The following is a 12,882-nucleotide window of genomic DNA, read 5'->3' as shown; positions in this document are numbered from 1 at the left end:
AATAGCCATTATACACTGGTGAGATAAATTCAAAATACTACCATAAAAACTTACTGCAATGAGCAATGGAGCTTATGACTTTCCCCTGGGACAATGTCTTTACGTTATGAAATGATAAAAAAAACTGAGTATAATTGTAAATATACTGTAAAAATATGCACCTGATAAAGAACATAGAAGACAGTGAAACAATTTCCATGTGTTTACCAATGTGAACCGATGAGGAAAACAAGGGTTATAGTGTACATGGCAAAAGAAAACACATGTATTCTGCCTCAGCATTCCGTCTCTGTTCTGGGTCAGGCCAGAGATTCTCATCAGTATCACAGGAAATATGAGCCTTGGCCATGGAGCCGGGGGAAACCCCCTCGCATGCCTTATCCACCCCTGGCAAGCCTTGACCGTGATGTCTAAAGAAGCCCATGAGATTACTGTAAACCTTGCTTTTTAAAAAATAGGACCATACAGTAACTCCAAACTACTGTGCATGAGATGGTACAGTAATACAATGCATTTCTGACAGCATGCAGTGCAATAGCACAAACAGATACAGCACTCTTTGCCCAGCTTTCCTCATTGAGGTCCCAGGCACAAGGACAAGGTCAACTACAATTGCACAAATCACATTCTAAACTATTTGTCTCATTGCTCTTACTTTCCTATATCCTATTCCTCTACCTTCAGATCTTTGTGGATCTATAGTTCCAAAATAAGTGCACTAACCCATGGTCCTTATATCCATCTGATTAGTGTTTGAATAATTTTGCCTCTTAGCGTTTTTGTGCAACTTGGGTTTAAGCTGTGCTGACTTGAGTTAATGCTATTGAATGCCAGGGCTTCGTGAACAAACACATGATGCAGCCAGTGACATACAAAGGGATTATGGGTATTTTGTTTTTTAAGTTTATTGACTTTTCAGTATTATTACACGTTCACAAAGATAATTTCCATTCTAATTTATTTTGCAGTTACAATAAAACATCATTACTAATATCAAGTAAAAATTTCTGATATCTCAGATCTAAAAACTAAAATTTGCTGTCATTTAGGAGTCTGAACATGTAGTCCATTGGTGATCTTCAATATCTCTCAATCTGACATCTTGGGCTGGCCAGTTTGAGTTCCTTGATGACCTGTGAGCTCTTCAGTAAGGCTGTTAGGGTCAGTGCCCATCTGGCCCTATTCCGTGTGCCTTTTCCCACTGGCCATCCTGATTGGTATTGCCCCAGTGTTTTTCCATGCTCCCTGGGTGACTGTTTTTCCATCATAAGCTTAAGGCTGGCCTTATTTTATCCCCTGGTGTCTTGCATTGTTGCTTTTCTGTCCTTGTTAATTGTTATGCCTTGTTTAGTTATATTCTGTATTACCTCTGTTCCTTGTCTCTCCTAGAGTAGATAGCCCACAGTGTTTAAGATCTCCATAGCCAGTTAATTAGAATATACCCCACCTGTTCCTTGTTGTCCTGAGTCCTTAGTGATTGCTTGATTGGTTATGGTTCTGACTTGTCCTTCAACTTGTTTTGTTAGTAGTGTATTTAAGTGCCTGCTTTTGTTCTGTTCCTCAGTGGGTCATTGTGGCTATTGTCCCGTGTTAGTTGTGTCATTGTTAGCTGTAGTCAGTAGGCCTTCATAACGCCTATTTTCAAAAAAGGGGATAGAAGTAATTTGTCTAACTATAGGCCAATCAGTCTAACTTGTATAACTGGTAAAGTTATGGAGGCTATAATCAAAGAGAAAATGATAGATTACCTGGACTCCAATAACATTTTGCGGGATAGCCAGCATGGATTTAGAAGAGGTAGATCCTGTTTAACAAATCTGTTGGAGTTTTTTGAGGAAGCTACTCAGGAAGTTGATGATAAGAAGGCCTATGATGTCATCTACTTAGATTTCCAAAAGGCTTTTGATGTTGTCCCCCACAAGAGGCTCCTACTTAAACTCAAAGCGACTGGTATTTTAGGTACCGTAGCGACCTGGATTGATAACTGGTTAACAGATAGGAAACAGCGAGTAGTTATAAGAGGCACAATGTCACAGTGGGCTTGCGTTCATAGTGGGGTACCGCAGGGTTCGATTTTAGGACCACTATTGTTCCTAATTTACATAAATGATATGGATACCAATATATACAGTAAACTGGTGAAATTTGCAGATGACACCAAGGTGGGTGGTGTAGCAGATACTGAATTAGTGGCTCAGCAGCTACAGCGGGATCTTGATTTAATTAGTGACTGGGCCGATACCTGGCAGATGAAATTTAACGTCGATAAATGTAAGGTACTCCATCTAGGGAGCAGAAATATAAAGTACAGGTATTTCATGGGTGTCACTGAAATAAAGGTAGCTGATCATGAGAAAGACCTTGGTGTGTATGTTGATGCTTCCATGTCCCATTCTCGCCAGTGTGGGGAAGCAATAAAAAAGGCCAATAGGATGTTGGGGTATATCTCCAGGTGTGTGGAGTTTAAGTCAAGGGAGGTAATGCTAAGATTATACAATTCCTTGGTGAGACCTCACCTAGAATATTGTGTGCAGGTTTGGTCACCATATCTTAAAAAGGACATTGTGGCCTTAGAAAAGGTGCAGCGTAGGGCCACAAAAATGATTCCTGGTCTTAGAGGAATGTCATACGAGGAACGGTTACTTGAGCTAAATCTGTTCAGTCTCAAGCAAAGGAGATTGAGGGGGGACATGATCCAGGTATATAAGATTCTAACAGGTTTGGATGCTGTTCAACCAAATAGTTACTTCAGCATTAGTTTAAATACACGAACTCGTGGCCATAGGTGGAAATTAGCGGGAGAACATTTCAAGCTGGATTTAAGGAAGCACTTCTTTACGCAGCGTGTAGTCAGAGTATGGAATAGCCTTCCTGATAATGTAGTGCAAGCTGAATCCTTGGGTTCCTTTAAATCAGAGCTAGATAAGATTTTAACGACTCTGAGCTATTAGTTTAGTTCTCCCCAAGCGAGCTTGATGGGCCGAATGGCCTCCTCTCGTTTGTATAGTTCTTATGTTCTTATGTTCTTATAGTTATCCCATGTTAGTTATTGTAGCTTCCTGTGTTCCTTTCTGCTTTTGGTAGTTTTCTGTCTTGCTCTCTGCCGTAGTTTTGCTTTACCTGTTCTATTTTGACCCCTTGTAGTCCCTTTGTTTTCTGGTTCTCCTGTTTTGTTCTACATTGTTAATAAAACTTTGTTAGTTGAGAGCCACTACATGGATTGTCCCTCCTTTACCATGCTGAAGTGTAACAAAGAGGAAGTAGCCAATCCCTTAAGTTGGACCTCAGCAGCTTTCTGGCAAAGCCAATATGAGTTTAATGCATCTTTCTGTGAGATTGTATGATCTGGGTGTATAGGGCCTCTGGGTATCTTGAATTCCTATGACCAAGAATGATTTTACAGGCCTGTTTCTACACGCTTTCCAGCCTTTTTGCCTGATCTATAGTCAGGGCGCTGTGCCAGACAGAAACTGCATACTCCAGCTTTCTATTGGCTGAGGTCATCATGTGGTCCACTTGACCAACCCATCAGTTACCCTGGACGGTGATCCCAGGAGTTTTTCCACAAAAATTTAACCAAATCATGTGTGAAATCAGATGAACAGTGAAGTGTTGTGAAATGTCTGTCCATTAGTAGATGTCGTCAGGGTTTTGGATGTTCATTTAATAGGCCCAGCCACAGTGAGCAATCAGGAAAAACTGTAATGTAGGCAAAATACTGCATACACAAAAGTGAAAGCAGTGGGCTGCAGTTACAAGACAGAAAACACAGTATCTACAACCTGCTTGGCATGAGAACTTACTTGCTTTGTATAGTTTCTTCTTTCACACTAGAAATTGCATGTCTCTTGCATGAAAGCCTTGAAATCACTGGATGGCTCGCTATTGTTAGCCTTAACCTTTTGGTTCTAAATGGCTCTTAATTCATGTGTATTTGCTCCATTTTTCACTTTTCACACAAAATTATATACAATATAATGCCATGATTGCATTTCCGTGCATATAGAATAGTGAAGATAATTAATTTCTATAACTCCTGTATTATGTAGGATATAATGCTTCTCTTTTTCTGGCCATTTAGAAGGAGCAGATGGTGATTTTTTCTTACTTCTTATTTTCCTATCATTTACAGGTGGTCAACAATGTAGACTTACTATAGCCTCACATCATGACACATCTGTTCTTCTCATGTTCGCATAAGGATTTCCTCCAGGTACCCCAATTTCATCCAGACATCCAAAAACAGTCAGGTGAATTCACTGTAGGGTCCAGGGTGTTTCCTGCATTGTGCCCTCTGATGGACTGAAATCCTGTCCAGGGTGTCCCATGCCCTGTGATGGACTGTCATCTGGTCCATGGTGTCCGCTGCCTTGTGCTCTGTGATGGACAGCCATCCAGTCCACAGTGTCCCCTGATTTGCACCCTGTCATGGACTGGCATCTGGTCCAGGGTGTTCCCTGCCCTGTGCTTTATGGGATAGGTTCTCGACTCACCACAGCGTAAAAGTTGGATGGATGTACCATACACTTCCCCTTGTCAAATACTTCCCATTTCCATCTTCTTTTTTTCACAAGACATAACATTTACATAGGCATTTAAACAGACATACACATACAGCTTATTATATATATTGTGGGGACTTCTCATTCATTTCCGTGCTAAACCAATAAAATAGAACAACAAAATCATATTATTTTAATCACTTATATCAACATATACCTCTTTCTTTTGAAACATAAATATCTAGTTCCCTTTTTTGCAAAATGCATTTCAAAGAACCTGTATGTTTAAACAGAAAAACATTCACAAAGGAAGTCACTGATGTAATGTGATAATAAGACATCACCTACAAGCAGGAAATGTTGGACACCAACAGAAGATAAGTTAAGAAGATATCTTCATAATGCATTGTAATGGTGAATGCTTTACACTACATTATGTGATTATCTATAGTGCATTATATATGAGAGCACAACAAAGCATTTATAATGCGTAATAAACATAGCTACAATGTGCTATGCCTTTTTAGAAATATCTATAGCCATGTTTATAAAGCTTTATGAATGCAGTATAATGCATTATGAAGGTGTTTATAAATTACTAAAAACATGGCTTTTAGTGTTACCCAAGAATCCATCACAAGAGCAGTTGTCCATTGGAACCCAGATGGCAAACAGAAGGGAGGCAGACCAAAAGACAATCGGAAGCAGAACTGAACCCTGAACCATAGCCGCAGCACTATTTAGAAACTCACCTAAGAGAGAAAATATAACCAATTCGAGTTTGATATTGGGGCGGCATGGTGGTGCAGTGGTTAGCACTGTTGCTTCACACCTCTGGGACCCGGGTTCAAGTGTCCGCCTGGGTTACATGTGTGTGGAGTTTGCATGTTCTCCCCATGTCGTCGTGGGGTTTCCTCCGGGTACTCCGGTTTCCCTCCACAGTCCAAAAACATGCTGAGGATAATTGAACTTGCTAAATTGCCCGTAGGAATGCGTTTGTGAGTGAATGGTGTGTGAGTGTGCCCTGCGATGGGCTGGACCCTCATCCTGGGTTGTTCCCTGCCTCGTGTCCATTGCTTCCGGGACTGGAATCCTGTCCAGGGTGTCCCATGCCCTCTGATGGACTGTCATCTGGTCCATGGTGTCCGCTGCCTTGTGCTCTGTGATGGACAGCCATCCAGTCCACAGTGTCCCCTGATTTGCACCCTGTCATGGACTGGCACCTGGTCCAGGGTGTTCCCTGCCCTGTGCTTTATGGGATAGGTTCTCGACTCACCACAGCATAAAAGTTGGATGGATGTACCATACACTTCCCCTTGTCAAATACTTCCCATTTCCATCTTCTTTTTTTTCACAAGACATAACATTTACATAGGCATTTAAACAGACATACACATACAGCTTATTATATATATTGTGGGGACTTCTCATTCATTTCCGTGCTAAACTAATAAAATAGAACAACAAAATCATATTATTTTAATCACTTATATCAACATATACCTCTTTCTTTTGAAACATAAATATCTAGTTCCCTTTTTTGCAAAATGCATTTCAAAGAACCTGTATGTTTAAACAGAAAAACATTCACAAAGGAAGTCACTGATGTAATGTGATAATAAGACATCACCTACAAGCAGGAAATGTTGGACACCAACAGAAGATAAGTTAAGAAGATATCTTCATAATGCATTGTAATGGTGAATGCTTTACACTACATTATGTGGTTATCTATAGTGCATTATATATGAGAGCATAACAAAGCATTTATAATGCTTAATAAACATAGCTACAATGTGCTATGCCTTTTTAGAAATATCTATAGCCATGTTTATAAAGCTTTATGAATGCAGTATAATGCATTATGAAGGTGTTTATAAATTACTAAAAACATGGCTTTTAGTGTTACCCAAGAATCCATCACAAGAGCAGTTGTCCATTGGAACCCAGATGGCAAACAGAAGGGAGGCAGACCAAAAGACAACCGGAAGCAGAACTGAACCCTGAACCATAGCCGCAGCACTATTTAGAAACTCACCTAAGAGAGAAAATATAACCAATTCGAGTTTGATATTGGGGCGGCATGGTGGTGCAGTGGTTAGCACTGTTGCTTCACACCTCTGGGACCCGGGTTCAAGTGTCCGCCTGGGTTACATGTGTGTGGAGTTTGCATGTTCTCCCCATGTCGTCGTGGGGTTTCCTCCGGGTACTCCGGTTTCCCCCCACAGTCCAAAAACATGCTGAGGATAATTGAACTTGCTAAATTGCCCGTAGGAATGCGTTTGTGAGTGAATGGTGTGTGAGTGTGCTCTGTGATGGGCTGGACCCTCATCCTGGGTTGTTCCCTGCCTCGTGTCCATTGCTTCCGGGACTGGAATCCTGTCCAGGGTGTCCCATGTCCTCTGATGGACTGAAATCCTGTCCAGGGTGTCCCATGCCCTGTGATGGACTGTCATCTGGTCCATGGTGTCTGCTGCCTTGTGCTCTGTGATGGACAGCCATCCAGTCCACAGTGTCCCCTGATTTGCACCCTGTCATGGACTGGCACCTGGTCCAGGGTGTTCCCTGCCCTGTGCTTTATGGGATAGGTTCTCGACTCACCACAGCGTAAAAGTTGGATGGATGTACCATACACTTCCCCTTGTCAAATACTTCCCATTTCCATCTTCTTTTTTTTCACAAGACATAACATTTACATAGGCATTTAAACAGACATACACATACAGCTTATTATATATATTGTGGGGACTTCTCATTCATTTCCGTGCTAAACTAATAAAATTGAACAACAAAATCATATTATTTTAATCACTTATATCAACATATACCTCTTTCTTTTGAAACATAAATATCTAGTTCCCTTTTTTGCAAAATGCATTTCAAAGAACCTGTATGTTTAAACAGAAAAACATTCACAAAGGAAGTCACTGATGTAATGTGATAATAAGACATCACCTACAAGCAGGAAATGTTGGACACCAACAGAAGATAAGTTAAGAAGATATCTTCATAATGCATTGTAATGGTGAATGCTTTACACTACATTATGTGGTTATCTATAGTGCATTATATATGAGAGCATAACAAAGCATTTATAATGCTTAATAAACATAGCTACAATGTGCTATGCCTTTTTAGAAATATCTATAGCCATGTTTATAAAGCTTTATGAATGCAGTATAATGCATTATGAAGGTGTTTATAAATTACTAAAAACATGGCTTTTAGTGTTACCCAAGAATCCATCACAAGAGCAGTTGTCCATTGGAACCCAGATGGCAAACAGAAGGGAGGCAGACCAAAAGACAACCGGAAGCAGAACTGAACCCTGAACCATAGCCGCAGCACTATTTAGAAACTCACCTAAGAGAGAAAATATAACCAATTCGAGTTTGATATTGGGGCGGCATGGTGGTGCAGTGGTTAGCACTGTTGCTTCACACCTCTGGGACCCGGGTTCAAGTGTCCGCCTGGGTTACATGTGTGTGGAGTTTGCATGTTCTCCCCATGTCGTCGTGGGGTTTCCTCCGGGTACTCCGGTTTCCCCCCACAGTCCAAAAACATGCTGAGGATAATTGAACTTGCTAAATTGCCCGTAGGAATGCGTTTGTGAGTGAATGGTGTGTGAGTGTGCTCTGTGATGGGCTGGACCCTCATCCTGGGTTGTTCCCTGCCTCGTGTCCATTGCTTCCGGGACTGGAATCCTGTCCAGGGTGTCCCATGTCCTCTGATGGACTGAAATCCTGTCCAGGGTGTCCCATGCCCTGTGATGGACTGTCATCTGGTCCATGGTGTCCGCTGCCTTGTGCTCTGTGATGGACAGCCATCCAGTCCACAGTGTCCCCTGATTTGCACCCTGTCATGGACTGGCACCTGGTCCAGGGTGTTCCCTGCCCTGTGCTTTATGGGATAGGTTCTCGACTCACCACAGCGTAAAAGTTGGATGGATGTACCATACACTTCCCCTTGTCAAATACTTCCCATTTCCATCTTCTTTTTTTCACAAGACATAACATTTACATAGGCATTTAAACAGACATACACATACAGCTTATTATATATATTGTGGGGACTTCTCATTCATTTCCGTGTGTGTGCCCTGCGATGGGCTGGCCCCTCATCCTGGGTTGTTCCCTGCCTCGTGTCCATTGCTTCCGGAATACGCTCCGGACCCCCCGCGACCCAGCAAGATAAGCAATTTGGAAAATGGATGGATGGAGTTTGATATTTTTTACTTCAACAAGGGCCCAAGAAAGAAATGACGTTTTTGTGATTAAAACCATTTGCTCTGGCAAAGCTGGCCACTTCTGGCTTTTTGAGGGGTGGGGTGCTGCTTTAAGAAGCCTGTGAACCGGTCGCTTCTGGCCATTCCATCTTTAAACCATGTCGTTGGAAACTGCAGCTCCTATGCCACTGCAAACTGATAGGCTAATTTTATCACTTCATTGGTGACAGACCTCAGTAGATTTTAGCTGATCTCATACAATACCCCTATATATACAATATACAATTAAACTTATATTGCTTAAATATTTAAGCTGTTCTAGTGATATTACTAATTGCTGTAATGAGAAATGGAAAATGAAGAGGGTGGAGGCATTCTAGAGTTTTATGCAAAGCTGCAATACAAATTCTGAAGTATCAGAAATAAACCAAGCATAGTAATGTCACTAATAGCATTAAAAAGCATTAAATGGCATTAAAAAGGAACTGACAACACTGGCCTAGCACTGTTTGATCCAAACACTGACACCGTAGTTTCAGTGGCATTGTTCTCCTTCAGAGACAAGCAGACTGGGAATGGAAACCCGAGCTCGTAGCAGCACTGAGCAGAGATATGCCCAGACAGAGAAGGAGACATTGACCTCCACATGGGTCTGTCAGTGGTTGGCAGAATTCATTACTGGAAAAACTTTTCATGGGGATGGATCACAAACCTTTAGTTCCTCTGCTGGGCTCCAGAAGCTTGGAATTCCCACCATGCATTCTGCATCTTAATATGTCCCTGATGAGATTCTCCCACACCATATCGCATTTCGCTGTCAAAAATGTTGCAACAAAAGACGTGCTGTCCAGAGCACCACTGCTCAGCACAGCGGATGGGAACCAGGAGGAGGAAGTAGACCTCTGTGTTGACTCTGTTATGGCAAGCCTGCCAGCCACAGAAAAGACGCCATAATCAGCCGCTCAGACATCTGAAGCAGTACTGCATGGAAGGCTGGCCAGATAAATTCTCTATTGAACAAGTGTTTTAACCCTACTTACCATTTTTTGGGTGAGTTCACAGTGTAGGATGGTCTGTAACTGATTCGAAACAGACTAGTTATCCTAGCATCACTTCAGGAAGACGCACTGAGCAAATTCTGAAAGGGACACCTGGGAATAACAGTATTCAGGGAGAGGGCTAGACAATCAGTGTGGTGACCAGCCCACAGAAAAAGATAGAGAACTGTGACATGTGTGCCTGCGGAAGAACAAACTGTAGAGAGTCACTGCTGCTAACTGAGTTTCCAACATGACCATGGTTGGCAGTAGGAGGAGATCTGTTTCAGAACAACAGAACACAGTACCTGGTCATTGTCAATGATTTTTAGAGATACTTTGAGGTTGCCAAAGCTAATATCAATGAAGGCAGAAGCTGTTATTGGGCACTTCAAGTCCATGTTTGCATGCCATGAGATACTGGACATGGTCCATTCTGTAGGCCTTATGGCCTACATTGCTGCCCCATCGGCAAATGGGTATGGCCATACTGAGCTCCTCATGGGGAGAAAAATAAGAATGTTTGTTCCTATCATTCCATCTCAGCTCAATCTATGATGTGCAGATCTGGAGAACCTGGAAAAGATGAAAGAGACATATAGTCTAAAACACAACAAAATTACAATTGCAAACATAAAGCTCGTGAGAGGCTACTCCTGCAGCAGGTGAACATGTGTATGTTAATATTTGGAGAGTGTAAATAAGGATTTTGCCATCTTGTTAATTTGACTTCATCTGTGACCCAGGGAGGATGGGCTCTGACTTTGAGTCTGGTCCCTCCCAAGGTTTCTTCCCACTAGAGAGTTTTTCCTGCTACAGTCTCTGGCTTGCCAACTGGGGGCTTTGAGCATGAATAATGTAAAGCTCTTTTAGACAATGTGATTCAAAAATGTGCCATACAAATAAAATTGAATTGAACTGAACTAAAAAATCTCATGTGGTCCAAGGTCAGCTGGTCTATGCCTGGTCTATGCTTTGCCTTCCTCTAGTAAATGGGGGAGTTTCATCATTTGCACACGTGCAAAGGACATTCAAAATAAGCATAATTTTCAGGGTAATTTATTGCCCTTCTGTACTACAGAGCACACGGTCTAAATACCTATATATGTAGAATATTACAGTTGGGCTTAAGTAGTCATCTCCAAGAGTTACAGGTGATTTCCTAAATTCATAAATCATTGCTTGGAAGGCAATGACATCACTGCCTGGAGATTCGGAAGGGACTCCCCAAGACCTATGTCTCATTACCGCTGCCTGCTGCTTGTCCGAGGTATGACACTTTGCTTTTCATGTATGCAGACATATGGCTTTAAATATTTTCTATTTGACAACATAAAAAAAATTAAGAAAAGGCCACTTAAAAAAAAAAATTGGTTCTCGTCCTTGTTTTTTGGAGGGGGTGGGTAGGGCGGGCAGGATTTTTTTTTATTTTATTTTTTATTTTTTTTACAAATTTTGATTGACTGTTTGGACTTTCAGATATGTAAGAAAATACATATTTGAAAATACATACCGAAGAGAACAGAGCTACTTAGTACGCCTCCTCAGTTCTTCCAGTTTGTTGCGTTTCAAATATATTAAATGTAAGAAAATACAAGAATGTAAATTCCTTGATCCATGTGTATCTCATAAATGCCTTCCCAACTATGGATTTGGATACTTTATGCTGATGTTTCATTCGTGAATATAAAAATGATACTATTTGAAACCAATATTCTGTTTGTCATTCCCATTCTAAATGAACAACTAAGATTTTAAAATATATATCTAGAAAGAAAGTGTATTAAAACATGTTAAAACACGAGGAATTTACAAAATACAGGAACCTGAATGGTTGAACAAGGAAATGCAACTCTACAAACAAGTACTTAAGAACATGTACCACATCACTTCCCCAGATTTAAATCTTTGCACCAGCCCATCTCAGGTAGAGACAAATTTAGGTTCATGAAACCATTCCAAGACTAGGATTACACAATGTGGATCAATCGTCGATGTGGAATGCGCGGGAAATTCAATTTTCGTCATTCTTGGGCATTTTCCATGCGATTTTAACGAAATAAAAAAAATAAAAAAATTTGGGTCGGAGGCATTTCGGCGGGTCGGGAGGGGACGAGAACCAATTTTTTTTAAGTGGCCTAACAAGACAAAGGTGTGCCTATCATTTGTAAAACAGCAACGTTTGAATACTGGACACTTTTGCAAATCAGTCTATATTAGAATTTCTTAGAAAACTCCGAATAAACAAATATGCGTGAAATCCCCCGTGATGGCGTGAGTGTAGCCTGCCATAATACCCAACCTTCCCGGGCTAGACTCTAGAACATAGCAAACTGAGTATTAGTCCTATAAGATTATTTAATGAATATTAGAAGCAAATGCCAGACCAAAACTAAATTGTATTTTTGGCTACATTGCTTCTCTCCATGACCCTGTCCTGTATAAGTTGTTATTGAAGGTATAATGGATGGATTCACGTATTCGTTATTAAAAATGTATATTTTGACATACGTTAGAAAGCTGTGCAAATCATAGCATTAATTTGCTGAAAAGAATGTAAGCATGGCAGTTTAAAGAAAACTTTAAAAAAGATTTGAAAAATCTTTCTCCTGGGGCGTCTTTCAGGAAAAAGCTCTTGTCACGATCGGGGCGAGCAGAACGGCGGTCGTGCGGGCAGGCAGGCAAGCAAGCAAGCAAGCAAGCAAGAAAGAAACAGGATGGAAGCCGAAAATCAGGGCAAACGAGGGGTTTATTCGGAGGGCAGGGCAGAGCAATATCAATGACGGACAAGGGATACATGCAAGACTTGGATTTAAATAAGACAAGACTGATTAAAGTAACCGGACACAGCTGGAGACGATCAGGGAGGCACACGTGGGTAATCAGGAGGGCGTGGCACACACGAGGAGCGGACGAGTCGGGCATCACAGCTCTGCTATGCGTATTATTTAAAAGTGTTTTGGCAATTTAAATTCCTTGTTATTAATGTCCCAAGGAAACAGCGATACTCAGCACGGCATTTATTTCTGCAGCAGTGCATTTGTGTAACCCTTCCTCTGCATTCAGAAAGTGATACCTGCTTTTTAGTGTTAATGTTTGTAGTTTAATATTAGATTAA

The sequence above is a fragment of the Brienomyrus brachyistius genome, chromosome 9, assembly GCF_023856365.1.
Source record: "Brienomyrus brachyistius isolate T26 chromosome 9, BBRACH_0.4, whole genome shotgun sequence".
Classification (NCBI taxonomy): Eukaryota; Metazoa; Chordata; class Actinopteri; order Osteoglossiformes; family Mormyridae; genus Brienomyrus; species Brienomyrus brachyistius.
Note: the sequence above shows the minus strand (reverse complement) of the source record.